The 11018-nt window shown below is 57.6% G+C and overlaps 1 pseudogene; it reads right to left on the reverse strand.

Annotated features, from left to right (window-relative positions):
• Window positions 1-10356: 10356 nt before the first annotated feature.
• LOC148594102 (transmembrane protein 203-like) lies at window positions 10357-10773 on the reverse strand (annotated as a pseudogene).
• Window positions 10774-11018: the final 245 nt, after the last annotated feature.

Genomic DNA, 11018 nt, shown 5'->3' on the forward strand with positions numbered 1-11018 from the left:
AGCACCCACCTCCCATGATGAAGGTATTTGCGGGGGTTAGAGAGGGAAGGACTGAGGCACAAAATGGATTGTGGCATTTTCCTTTTTCTTCCTTATTTATTTATTTTGGGGTTTTTTTATTCTTTGTTTTGCGGAGGGATGGGCAGGACGCGAAGCTTGTGCGTTATGTTTTCCCTGCCACAGTGCAGAGAAAGCCCTCCTGCTGCAGCCACAATCCCTCAACCAGTGGCTAAGACTAGACTGAGTGCAGCCCTGCTGCTTCCTCACTCGCAGCCCAGCTTCCCGAGGCCTTGCGAGGCATTGCAAGTGAGGCCTAATCATGCTCACATCATGAAAGCAAAAAAACAACAAGCAGAATTTTGCTTGGTTTACTTTTAGTTTGGTGGCATCTGCTGAGACTGCAAAAACACCATGGCTTGTTCCTGAGCACTGGAGGCGGGGGGGATTGTGTCTAGGGCTTTTCCAAGCCGTGTCTTTGCACAGAGCCATCTTAGAATGTCTTCTTTTGAAATGCAGAGCTCAAGGCCTTTAAAGAGAAAGAGAGCCCTGCAAGAGGAGCCAAAACACGTCACTGTCCACGAACGGGGTGCTCCTTCTCCCAAGAGGAGGTGCTCTCACAACCTGCAAAGCAGCAAACAAAACTGCCCTCAGCAGCACTACTGCAATGGGAACAGCTGCACATCCTGCCGTAGTGACAGAAACTACACAGAGAAGGACAGAAGCTCCGGGAAACGTCCTCGCTACCCATCCCAAAGCAGAGGACAAACAGAGCAAGGCAGGTCACACGTGCGTTCTTGCAAAAGCAGCTGGCTCCACCTGCCATCCGTGTCCAGAGGGCAACATGGGCATCGCTTCAGCAGCCACCGAGCAGATTCTTGGCTCTATTCAGGACTGGAGCAGCCCTCTGGAAAATGCTCTCCTCCAAGACAAGCACCTGCAGCCGTGCCCCTTCCTTCTGCTCTTGAGGGCTCCTCCCAGAAAACTCAAGAGCCGAGAAGCAGAAAAAGAAGACATCCCCATGCAGAAGGGGAAGCTGAGAACGAAATGCAAAGGAAACGGAGAAAGAGTGAAAAAGGACATTTCATCACTTTGTACTTCTTTCTCCTCTGCCTCTTCCTCTTCTCTGTCCTCTTGGCCTTAAGGAGCACTCAGTAGTGCAGATCCCTTGGGTAGGTGGATGAAATAAAGGCAGGAAAGCAACTGCTGAGTTGTGTGTGATCTTTGGGACTCTTCACAGTATGAAATCTCACCGTGAAAAGAAGCGGCGTTTCTTTCCAACATCTTTTCCCTCTGGCGCGTGTTGTTAAAGGTGCCAGAAATATCAAGGGGTGGCAAAGATGCTGCTGGTGCGCAGGGCCTGGAGGTGGCAAAGGCCCAAATGGGGCACCAGGCAGGAGTGCGAGAAGCAAGTCTTTCTGCACCTCGGGCATCTCAAGCATCAGAACTCCTTGTCTAGTTCGCTGCAGACTCTACTGTGGGTCAATTGGATGGCACTAAGTTTGCCACTGAGGGGGCAAAATGAGGGAGCGGCCCTGTCCTTGAGAGAGCCTTCAGCAGGGAGCAAGTCAGAGCACGCTGGCACTGCTCATGCAGGGACCCTACTGCTAAAGCATAGCAGCCTCAGGCTTTTCTGCTCATTCGCGGACCCACGTCATCTTCTGCAGAGGCTCCCAGAATGAAATAAAAGCTTCTTGGCCTTTCAAGGGCTTCACAGAGTCTTGCTCGGAAGGGCAGCCGAAGGGCTCTTTCCCTGGTGCCAGTACTGCAACATGAGCCGATTGCTTTCCCTCCACACCTAGAGAGAAAGCCTGGAAAAGGGCCCTGCTCTAGGAGTGCGGTGTTGTGCTCTACAAGGCCGTGGGAGAGTGTGGCGCACACCACAAAAGGGAAAGAGAAACCTGGCCGTGCTGCACCTGCTCTGGGTGCTCACCCTGCTGGGGCTCAAGTTCGTCTTCGAGCTGCTGCTGTGCCAGAAGCTGGCGGAGGGCACGCGCGAGCTCTGGTAAGGGCTGGTCATGGCGCCCGTCTTCATCCTGCTGCAGCTGCTGCTGCTCCGCGCCTGCCGCGTGAACTGAGGGGGCGACGCGGATGGCTGGGGACTGACCTTCTGGACAGCAGCTCTGCGGAGAAAGACCTGGGTGTCATGGTGGAGGGTAAGTTGACCATGAGGCAGCAGTGTGCCCTTGTGGCCAAGAAGGCCAATGGGATCCTGGGGTGCATTAAGAAGAGCATCTGCAGCAGGTCGAGGGAGGTTATCCTGCCCGTCTACTCAGCCCTGGTGAAGCCGCATCTGGACTATTGTGTCCAGTTCTGGGCTCCACAGTATAAGAGGGATGTGGAGCTGCTGGAGAGAGTCCAGCACAGGGCCACAAGGATGATCAGGGGCCTGGAACATCTGCCCCATGAGGAGAGGCTGAGGGAGCTGGGCCTGTTCAGCCTGGAGAAGAGAAGGCTGAGAGGGGACCTGAGCAGTGTCTATAAGTACCTCAAGGGAGGCAGTGAGGAGGATGGGGCCGGCCTCTTTTCCCTGGTGGCCACCGACAGAACTAGAGGTAATGGCCACAAACTGAAGCACCATAAGTTGCACATGAACTTAAGGAAAAATTTCTTAACAGTGAAGGTGACAGAGCGCTGGAACAGGCTGCCCAGAGAGGTTGTGGAGTCTCCTTCTCTGGAGATCTTCAAAACCCGCTTGGATGCAGTCCTGTGCCATGTGCTCTAGGCAACACTGCGTGTTCAGGGGGTTGGACTAGATGACCTCCAGAGGTCCCTTCCAACCTTCAGCATTCTGTGATTCTGTGGTTCTCGCCATCCCAGCAGAGCCGCACAGACACGATGGTGCTGAAGTAGGTGCTGAGGCCGTCGGCGGGGGCTGCTGAGCGCCTCACTGCGGCGGGGACGGCGCTCGGCGCCGGGTGATGACGTCAGCGGCAGCTCCGTGGCTCCCAGCGCAGAGCGCCTCACTGCGGCGGGGACGGCGCTCGGCGCCGGGTGATGACGTCAGCGGCAGCTCCGTGGCTCCCGGCGCGGGGCGCTCTCCTCACTCCCGGTTCCAGCGCCGGTGTCGCTGGGACCGCGATTGCCCGGTCCCCGCATCCCCGATTCCCCCTTTCCCGGTCCCCGATTCCTCCTTCCCCCGGTCCCTCCCGTCCCCGGTCCGTCCTTGCCGCGCTGCTCCCGTCACTCTCTTCCTGCTTCCCGCGGTGCCTCCGTCCCCGCTTCCCTCCAGTCCCCGTGAGCCCCTGTCCGTGGTGCCCCCGAGCTCTGGTTCCCGCATGGCCGGGACCGCGATCCCCAGCTCCCCCTTCCCGCAGTGGTTCCCGCTTCCCCGGTTCCCGGTTCCGCAGGCGCCTGGAGCACGTCCCTGGCAGCGCGAAGCCCCTTCCCCTGCGGGCAGCGGGTGCGGGCGGCGGGGGCAGCGCCCGGGGGCTCTGCGCCGGGGGCGGCCGTGGCTGCGAGTGCGGCCGTGTGCCGGGCCCTGGGGCTGCAGCAGCTCGGCCGTCCCGGGCAAGGGGACAGTGCCCGGAGCGGCGGCCGTCGGCGGGAGCGCGGCCGTGGAAAGGCTGGGAGCGCGGCGGGGGCGGGAAAAGGAGCTGGAATGTGGGTCGCTGTCCCTGCGTTTGTGTCCCCTCCTGAGTCAGAGGCTTTGCTGCCTCCTGCTCCCTGCTGTTCGGCTCAGCCTTCACATCCCCTGTCCTCCCTCCTCCACCGCTCTGCTGCTCTGTGCCCTTCAGCAGACAGTGGCACCCACAGCAGGAATGAAATCCCAGTGGCCTGTGCCGGGGTCCCAGTCACAGCTGAGGGTGCACAAGGACCGGGAAATGGGGTGCTCCCAGGCTGGGTTTTCAGCTCCACACTCTGAGGCCAGGACAGGCCATTGAGCGTCCCCGGGCCAGGGCTGCAGCCACAGGTGACCTGAGCAGAGGCCGGTGGGGAGCCAGGTCACACCACACACCGGGGACTGAGCTGCATTTTGCAGAGCACCTCCCCATGGCCAAGGCCCTTGTTCTGGCACCTCGCCTCAGCTCCCACCATCGGCACCCCCCTTACCTGGGACGAACAACATTAAAATCCTTTTGATTCAAGAGCCAAAGAACGAGAATTTCTTTAATGCATTCTGGAAGGCATTCCTTAGAATGCCATTTATTTCTATATTACGTATTTATTTATTTATTATAATATAATTTCTATAATACTTATCTATTTATTATAATATAATTTATATATTTATAAATGTATATATTTATAAGTTTTATAAGTTAATTTATATATTTATAAGTCACCCTGCCCAAGTCAGCCGTCCAGCCTCGATGCCCTCCTACTGTCTTAGAGATGCAGCCCAGCTCCTACATGGCCATTGCATGTGGATGACAACGAGACCCACGAAGGCCACGGCTGCAGCGCGCACGGAGGGTTTTTTCCACACCAAGTGCAGCACCTCCTGTGGGATGGTGTCGACGAGCTCCAGCGCGTAGCCCAGGCTCCAGCCGACGTCCGTGCTCCCGGCCTGCCAAAGGAGAGAGGGGCATCGTGAGGGCAGCTCTAGCACAGAGATGCCCCTAGCAGCACTGGGGCCCTGCGTGCCAGGCCTGGCACAGGCACAGCGCGTGTCCCCAGGCAGGAGGTCTCCACGAGCCTTGGCCACGGGGCTGAGCTGCACAGCTGCGTGTTAGCAGGAGTTCTGCCAGGACGAGACAGGACAGAAAGAGGATCCCAAGACAGCCCTATGTCCTGGGTGCAAGTCACATTCTCCTCCCATTTAAGGCAGTTGTGGTTTTCGTTTTTTTTTTTTTTTTTTTTTTTTTTTTCTTTTTGGGGGTGGTGGTTGGCGGGCAGGGAGGGGGAAATGTGTGAGCTGGTTCCCAGAGCACAACTGGATTGGATCAGAGCCAAACAGAATAAAGCAGAAGGGATGTCCTTGAGGGCATCGGCTGGCCTTGGCTTTTCCAGATGTGCTCGGTGTTAGTTAGCATGGGGTTTTCTTCCCTGTGTCCACATGGCATGGGGATGTGCCCTGATCTTCTGGCTGCAAAACCCTCATCCTTGCTCTCTCCCTCCCCTTGTACTTTAGCCTAATAAAAGAATTCCTTCTCCTACATCATTCCTGAGGCGCAAAGACCCAGACCTTTCCTTCTGTGCTAAGTGAGTTTAAAAAGCTAAGAAAGATCCAAAAGAAAGAAAGGAACAACCACACAAACCAACAAGCACCCAGTGCAAAGAAGGGGTGGCTGTTTCAGCCTTCTCTCACCTCAGGGAAGGAATAGATTAGGTAGGTGACGCTGATCCAGCCATAAGCTCTTTCCTCTTGCCCTGTGATGATTCGAACCCCGTGGAAATCCATGGCAAACTCCTTCATGCTCTTAGCAATTCCCTCCATGCTTTGATCTGCTGATGAGTTGTTCTTTTCCCTAAGAAGCATCCAAAATTCAAGAAACAAATGCAGTGAAATAATCCCAATGCAGAGAACCCAAGGAAGCAGTTGGCTTCCTCCTACTTTCACATATTGCAGCGTTTGGTCCTGAGCAGTTGCTGTGAAATGATGTTTGCTGCTCTCTAGCTTGTACAAGGTGTTCCTTGCTTTTCCAGGGAAAAGCAAGATGAGGTGGCACAACAGCCCTTTGGCATTCTACCTTGAACACACTCCCCTACCAGCACCCAACCACGTCTGCAGAAAGTGCGTGCCCTGGTGGGAACCACTGCCTTATGTTGCAGGAAGAAGGAAGAGCAAAGCAAGACTATGGAGCATTTCCCGCTTGGCAAGAAGCAGAGCAGCATCCTTGGCGCTCGTGGGCTCCCAAAAAGGCCAGCGTCTGTCTCTGGGCCCCCAGGGCCCAGCACAGTGGCCAGTACAGCTCAGGTCCTGCCACGGCTCCCCACTGTGCTGCCTTCCTGCCAGGGCTCCCTTGCTCAGGGCAGCTGGGGAGCTCAGCGCAGCCGGCCCCGTGCAGGATGCCGCATTAGCCAGGCTGCTGGCGGCTGCCTGCAGCTTGGCCACCTCCCCTTCTCCTCAGGGCGTGCACAAGTACCTCAGGAGCCTGCTGCCTGCTGGTGCTCCAAGAAAAGCTGCTTCCTCTCTCCCTTTCTCAGTGGCAATGGCCTTCAGAGCTCTGTCCAGCCACTCTCTTAGGGACTCCAGAGCTTTCGCAGTATCGTTGGCATAGCTTGATATGCCTGGTCCTGGAAGAGAGTCAGGTCACTCGGATGAGAAACGCCCCGCTTTGGCACACTAAGGAAAGGGAAACGAGGCCACCCCAGCTGCCATACAGACACACACACAAACCCAGGGCAGCATCAAGGCCACCGCAGAGGGGATACTGACCCTGCACATTACAGAAAAAGCTCTGCCTGATCTCAGCCATGTTGTTGTCATCACCTGTCTCCCTTTTGATGATGAACAGAGTGGGGTGGGACGAGCCGGCGTCCATCTCTCGGTCCACCTGGAAGCACAAATGAAGAGCTCGTGGCTGGCTGGAAGAGCAGCAGGGATGGTGGGGCTGGAGCCCAGCCCTGCCAGGAGACCGGTCACTTTGTTCAAGCTAAGATGTCCCCAAGAGGGTGTCCCAAAGAGCAACTCTTATTGCTCTTAATGCGGAGACCCTCCCAAAGCTATGGCAGTCTCCAGCACGGCCAAGTAGAGCAGTGACAGGACAGGGCCCTTCAAGGTCTGGTCTTGAGTCTGAGATGAAGGGCACAGAGTCAGCCAGAGGGCTCGATCAGCCTGGCCCATGCTGGCCCCAGCTCCAGCAAGGCTCTTTCAGGGCCCCTGCCTTCTCTCTTCTGCCTGCATTTTGGCATGGCTGGAGAAGACTCACGCCTATGACCTGCAAGACTCATCCTAGCGAGCCCCACACACTCCAAAGCCCTAACATGAGCTCTTGTCTCATGGAGCATCTGTGCCACATGTCTGCTCTGCAGTGCTGCTCACCTTGGCCTTGGGTGACAAGGTGACCTTGAACAAGACCAGCTGACGGGCAATGAATGACTCCAGGAGCAGTAACGCCAGAACAACAGAGATCAGACGGCTCTTTTTAATGGCCATCCTGGCAAAGGACCCTGCAAAGGTCAACACAGAAAGAGAGAAATTGCTTGGATGTGATGCGCTGGGAAGAGCGTTGATGAGTTAAAGCTGCAAGGAGGCCGTTCCCCAAAGCGGCCTCCAGGTTGGCCCTCTCCTCAAGGAAGCTGCGGGTATCTTGAGGTCAATGGGCTCCTCTCACCTGCCTGCACTCTCACGCCTGCGCACTGCCCAGCACGTACACACGGGCAGCCAGGGAGGGAGCCAGGATCGCTAACGGGCAACAGTGAAGATGGGGAAAACCGACTTACTTGTCCTCTTCGTCCTGCCAGTCGCTCGTGGATACCTGACTGTCAACAGAACTCAGGCAGAGTTCTGGAATTTTGAGCTTCTCTAGGTTACCTCACGTGGGCATTGAGCAGTTGCACATTGTCATGATGACACCACACGTGCCACTTTTCACATTGCCCTTACGAATCTGTCACCTCTTAAAGAGCAACCTTGGTCATATCCCCGCCCTGAAATTGCCCGCAGAGCAGCCGGGGTCTTGAGAGCAGCTTTGATTCCAACCAGAAGCAGGATGCCGTTGGCAAAGGAGGGATGGCCGTGCAAGGAGGGGGCCGGGGCCCTGAGCAGAGGCAGCCCCCACTGCCTCCATCTCCTGGCAGCAGCCAGAGCTGTCTCTGAGCTGCTCCTGGCCCTTTTCAGCTCCACACCCTGAGGCCAGGACAGGCCATTGAGTGTCCCTGGGCCAGGGCTGCAGCCACAGTTGAGCTGAGCAGAGGCCGGTGGGGACACCAGGTCACACCACACAGCGGGGACTAAGTCCCTCGCTGTCAGCCCTGGCCTCCTCCTGGATCAGACCCCTTTCTGTCACAACCTGGCTGTAGCAGATTCCCTGTGAAGGGACAATCCCCATCACATAGGGAAAATGTCCGCCCCATGCCCGAGGGCTGTCAAGAAAAGGAAGCCAATCACTTATTTCATGATCATCAGAGGATCCTACAGCGCTGGGGCCATCAGCCCCATGGACATGGTCCTGCCCTGCCCCAGAGTGCTGCCAAGGGACTCGCACATGGTCATGTTCACAGCTTCGCTGCTGCTGTCTCTGCCTGTGCCCTCAGACACCATCCCCCTGCCTAGAACCTCTCGGCTCGGCCCATTTCTGGAGGACACAAGCTCTAAGCCACCAGGGTGGCTTCTCCACCCATCCACTGCTGCTCGGCTGGAGCGCTGCATGTGCCGCATAGCCCCAGCTGAACTCAGTGGCACTCCGCAGGGTCTGTTCTATGGGGTCACTGCTCTGGCTGCAGCGGCTCCCTGTGGCTTCCAAGCCTGTCCTCCTAGGGTCACATTCACCCTGCTCTGCCTGGCCAGGCAGCTCTACCCGGCACCACGTCTGTCCACACGTTCCAGAGAGGACACGTCCCAGCAGAGGCACAGAGTAACTTTGTGAAGGGGCAGAGCCAGCACAGGCAGCGAAGGGTCACCGAGCACGGTGGAGCTTGGCGGGGAAGCCCACGACTGTGGGAGGTTTCTTGCAACCATCATTGTCCCCAAATCCAGCACAAAGTTGCCTCTGGGCACCAGAGTAACGTTCGTTGTCTCACAGGTAGGTGAGGGATCCATAGTCCCGAACAGCCTCACGGCTGCAGCTAAATGACACTGAAGCATCTTTACTTTGTGAATCTCACGGTAACTTGCTGATCTCAAAGTCCCCTTGAAAGACTAAAGCCCCCTCATTCAGCCCGGCTCATTTCTAGACGGTCGAGGAGCGTTTCCCACCAAAGCTGTGACCCAGAGAAACTGCCTCCAGGAGCAGCAGCAGCTGCTCCTGCTGTGCCCCTTCGCTTGGCCCTCCCAACACCCTTAGCACTACCTTGGGGAATAGGCCTCCAACACTAAAAACTGCATTTCTGTTCAACACCATGCAGCAGTCCCCCAGTCCCTCTGCCTCCCAGCACAATCCGTGAGACAACATTGCTGGCACCCTGAGGGCAGGAAGTGCCGCTCGGGGCGGGGGGGAGGGGGGGATGGACAGGAGAAACGGGAACACATTGGAGTAGAACTGCAGAAATCGGTGTTAAGATCATGGCCTCGGACTGCTCAGGACAAGCAGCAGCTTCTCTGTTTAAGGCTGGCAGCAGCTTGAGGTTTACACAGGTGCCGACAGCACATAAACAACCCCCAAAGAATTCTTACTCCAGGCGGCAGGTTTCAGTACAGAAACTTTCCAGGGGGAAAATAAACAACAACAAGAAACAAGGAGCTGTATGTGTATAATTCCCCTATCTGTAGAGTTTTGCTTTACATTCACTGGCCCGTCCAACAGGGCCTGCACATCAGGACACATTCACACGAGAGCCGAGCGAGGCCGACGTTGGCGACGGCACAAACGGGGCCTTTGCGGAGATGTCAGAATCGCCGTGGCTGGAGTGAAGCCTGGCGCTGAGGCCAGCGCAGGCCCCCGGGCCCCGCGCCTGCTGCTCGGGGTTCAGCGCTGCCCCGTCCTGACGCGGCTGCTCCGCAGAGGCTCCGCTGTGGGCCGCAGCCCCCGGCACCTCATGCCCGTCCTGGCCGGGGCTGGAGTCGGGGCCGGGGCCGGCCCATAGAATCATAGAATCATAGAATGCATAGGGTTGGAAGGGACCTCTAGAGATCATCTAGTCCAACCCCCCTGCACACGCAGGGTCACCTAGAGCACGTGGCACACGAATGCGTCCAAGCGGGTTTTGAAGATCTCCAGAGAAGGAGACTCCACAACCTCTCTGGGCAGCCTGTTCCAGTGCTCTGTCAACCTCACTGTTAAGAAATTTTTCCTTAAGTTCCTGTGGAACTTTTGGTGCTTCAGTTTGTGGCCATTACCTCTAGTTCTGTCGGTGGCCACCAGGGAAAAGAGACCAGCACCATCCTCTGCACTCCCTCCCTTGAGGTACTTATATACACTGATTAGATCCCCTCTCAGCCTTCTCTTCTCCAGGCTGAACAGACCCAGCTCCCTCAGCCTCTCCTCGTCGGGCAGATGTTCCAGGCCCCTGATCATCCTTATGGGCCTGCGCTGGACTCTCTCCAGCAGCTCCACATCCCTCTTGTACTGTGGAGCCCAGAACTGGACACAATACTCCAGATGCGGTCTCACCAGGGCTGAGTAGAGGGGCAGGATAACCTCCCTCGACCCGCTGGAGATGCTCTTCTTAATGCACCCCAGGATCCCATTGGCCTTCTTGGCCACAAGGGCACACTGCTGCCTCATGGTCAACTTATCCTCCATCATTACACCCAGGTCTTTCTCCGCAGAGCTGCTCTCCAGAAGGTCAGTCCCCAGCCATCCGCGTCGCCCCTCAGTTCACGCGGCAGGCGCGGAGCAGCAGCTGCAGCAGGATGAAGATGGGCGCCATGACCAGCCCGTACCAGAGCTCGCGCGTGCCCTCCGCCAGCTTCTGGCACAGCAGCAGCTCGAAGACGAACTTGAGCCCCAGCACGGTGAGCACCCAGAGCAGCCGCAGCACGGCCAGCCGCTTCTCGCCATCCCGGCAGAGCCGCACGGACACGATGGTGCTGAAGTAGGTGCTGAGGCCGTCGGCGGCGAAGCAGGGCCCGAGCACGGCCCGCCAGGAGAGCGCGGCGGCCGCGCCGTCCGCCTTGAGCGCCAGCAGCGCGGAGCAGAGCAGCAGCGCCAGCCCCTGCAGGCCGAGCTCGCAGGGCGCCAGGCGCAGTCACTGCCCCAGCTCGCGCAGCGACAACAGCACCGCCGCGTGACGTCAGCGCCGCGCCGTGATGTCACTGCGGCGCCGGGGGTGACTTCGCGCCTGCTGAGAGCCTCACTGTGGCTGGGACGTCGCTCGGCGCTGGGTGATATCGTCAGCGGCAGCTCAGTGGCTCCCGGCACCCCAGGATCCCCCTTCCTCCGATTCCTCCTTCCCCCAGTTCCCGCGTCCCAGGTTCCCCCTTCCCCCGGTTCCGTCGTCCCCGGATTCCCCTTCCCCCGGTCTCTGCGTCCCCG

Source organism: Tinamus guttatus, unplaced genomic scaffold, assembly GCF_059628265.1.
Source record: "Tinamus guttatus ecotype Peru unplaced genomic scaffold, ASM5962826v1 Tinamus_guttatus_pri_ptg000297l, whole genome shotgun sequence".
In the NCBI taxonomy this organism is placed as follows: domain Eukaryota; kingdom Metazoa; phylum Chordata; class Aves; order Tinamiformes; family Tinamidae; genus Tinamus; species Tinamus guttatus.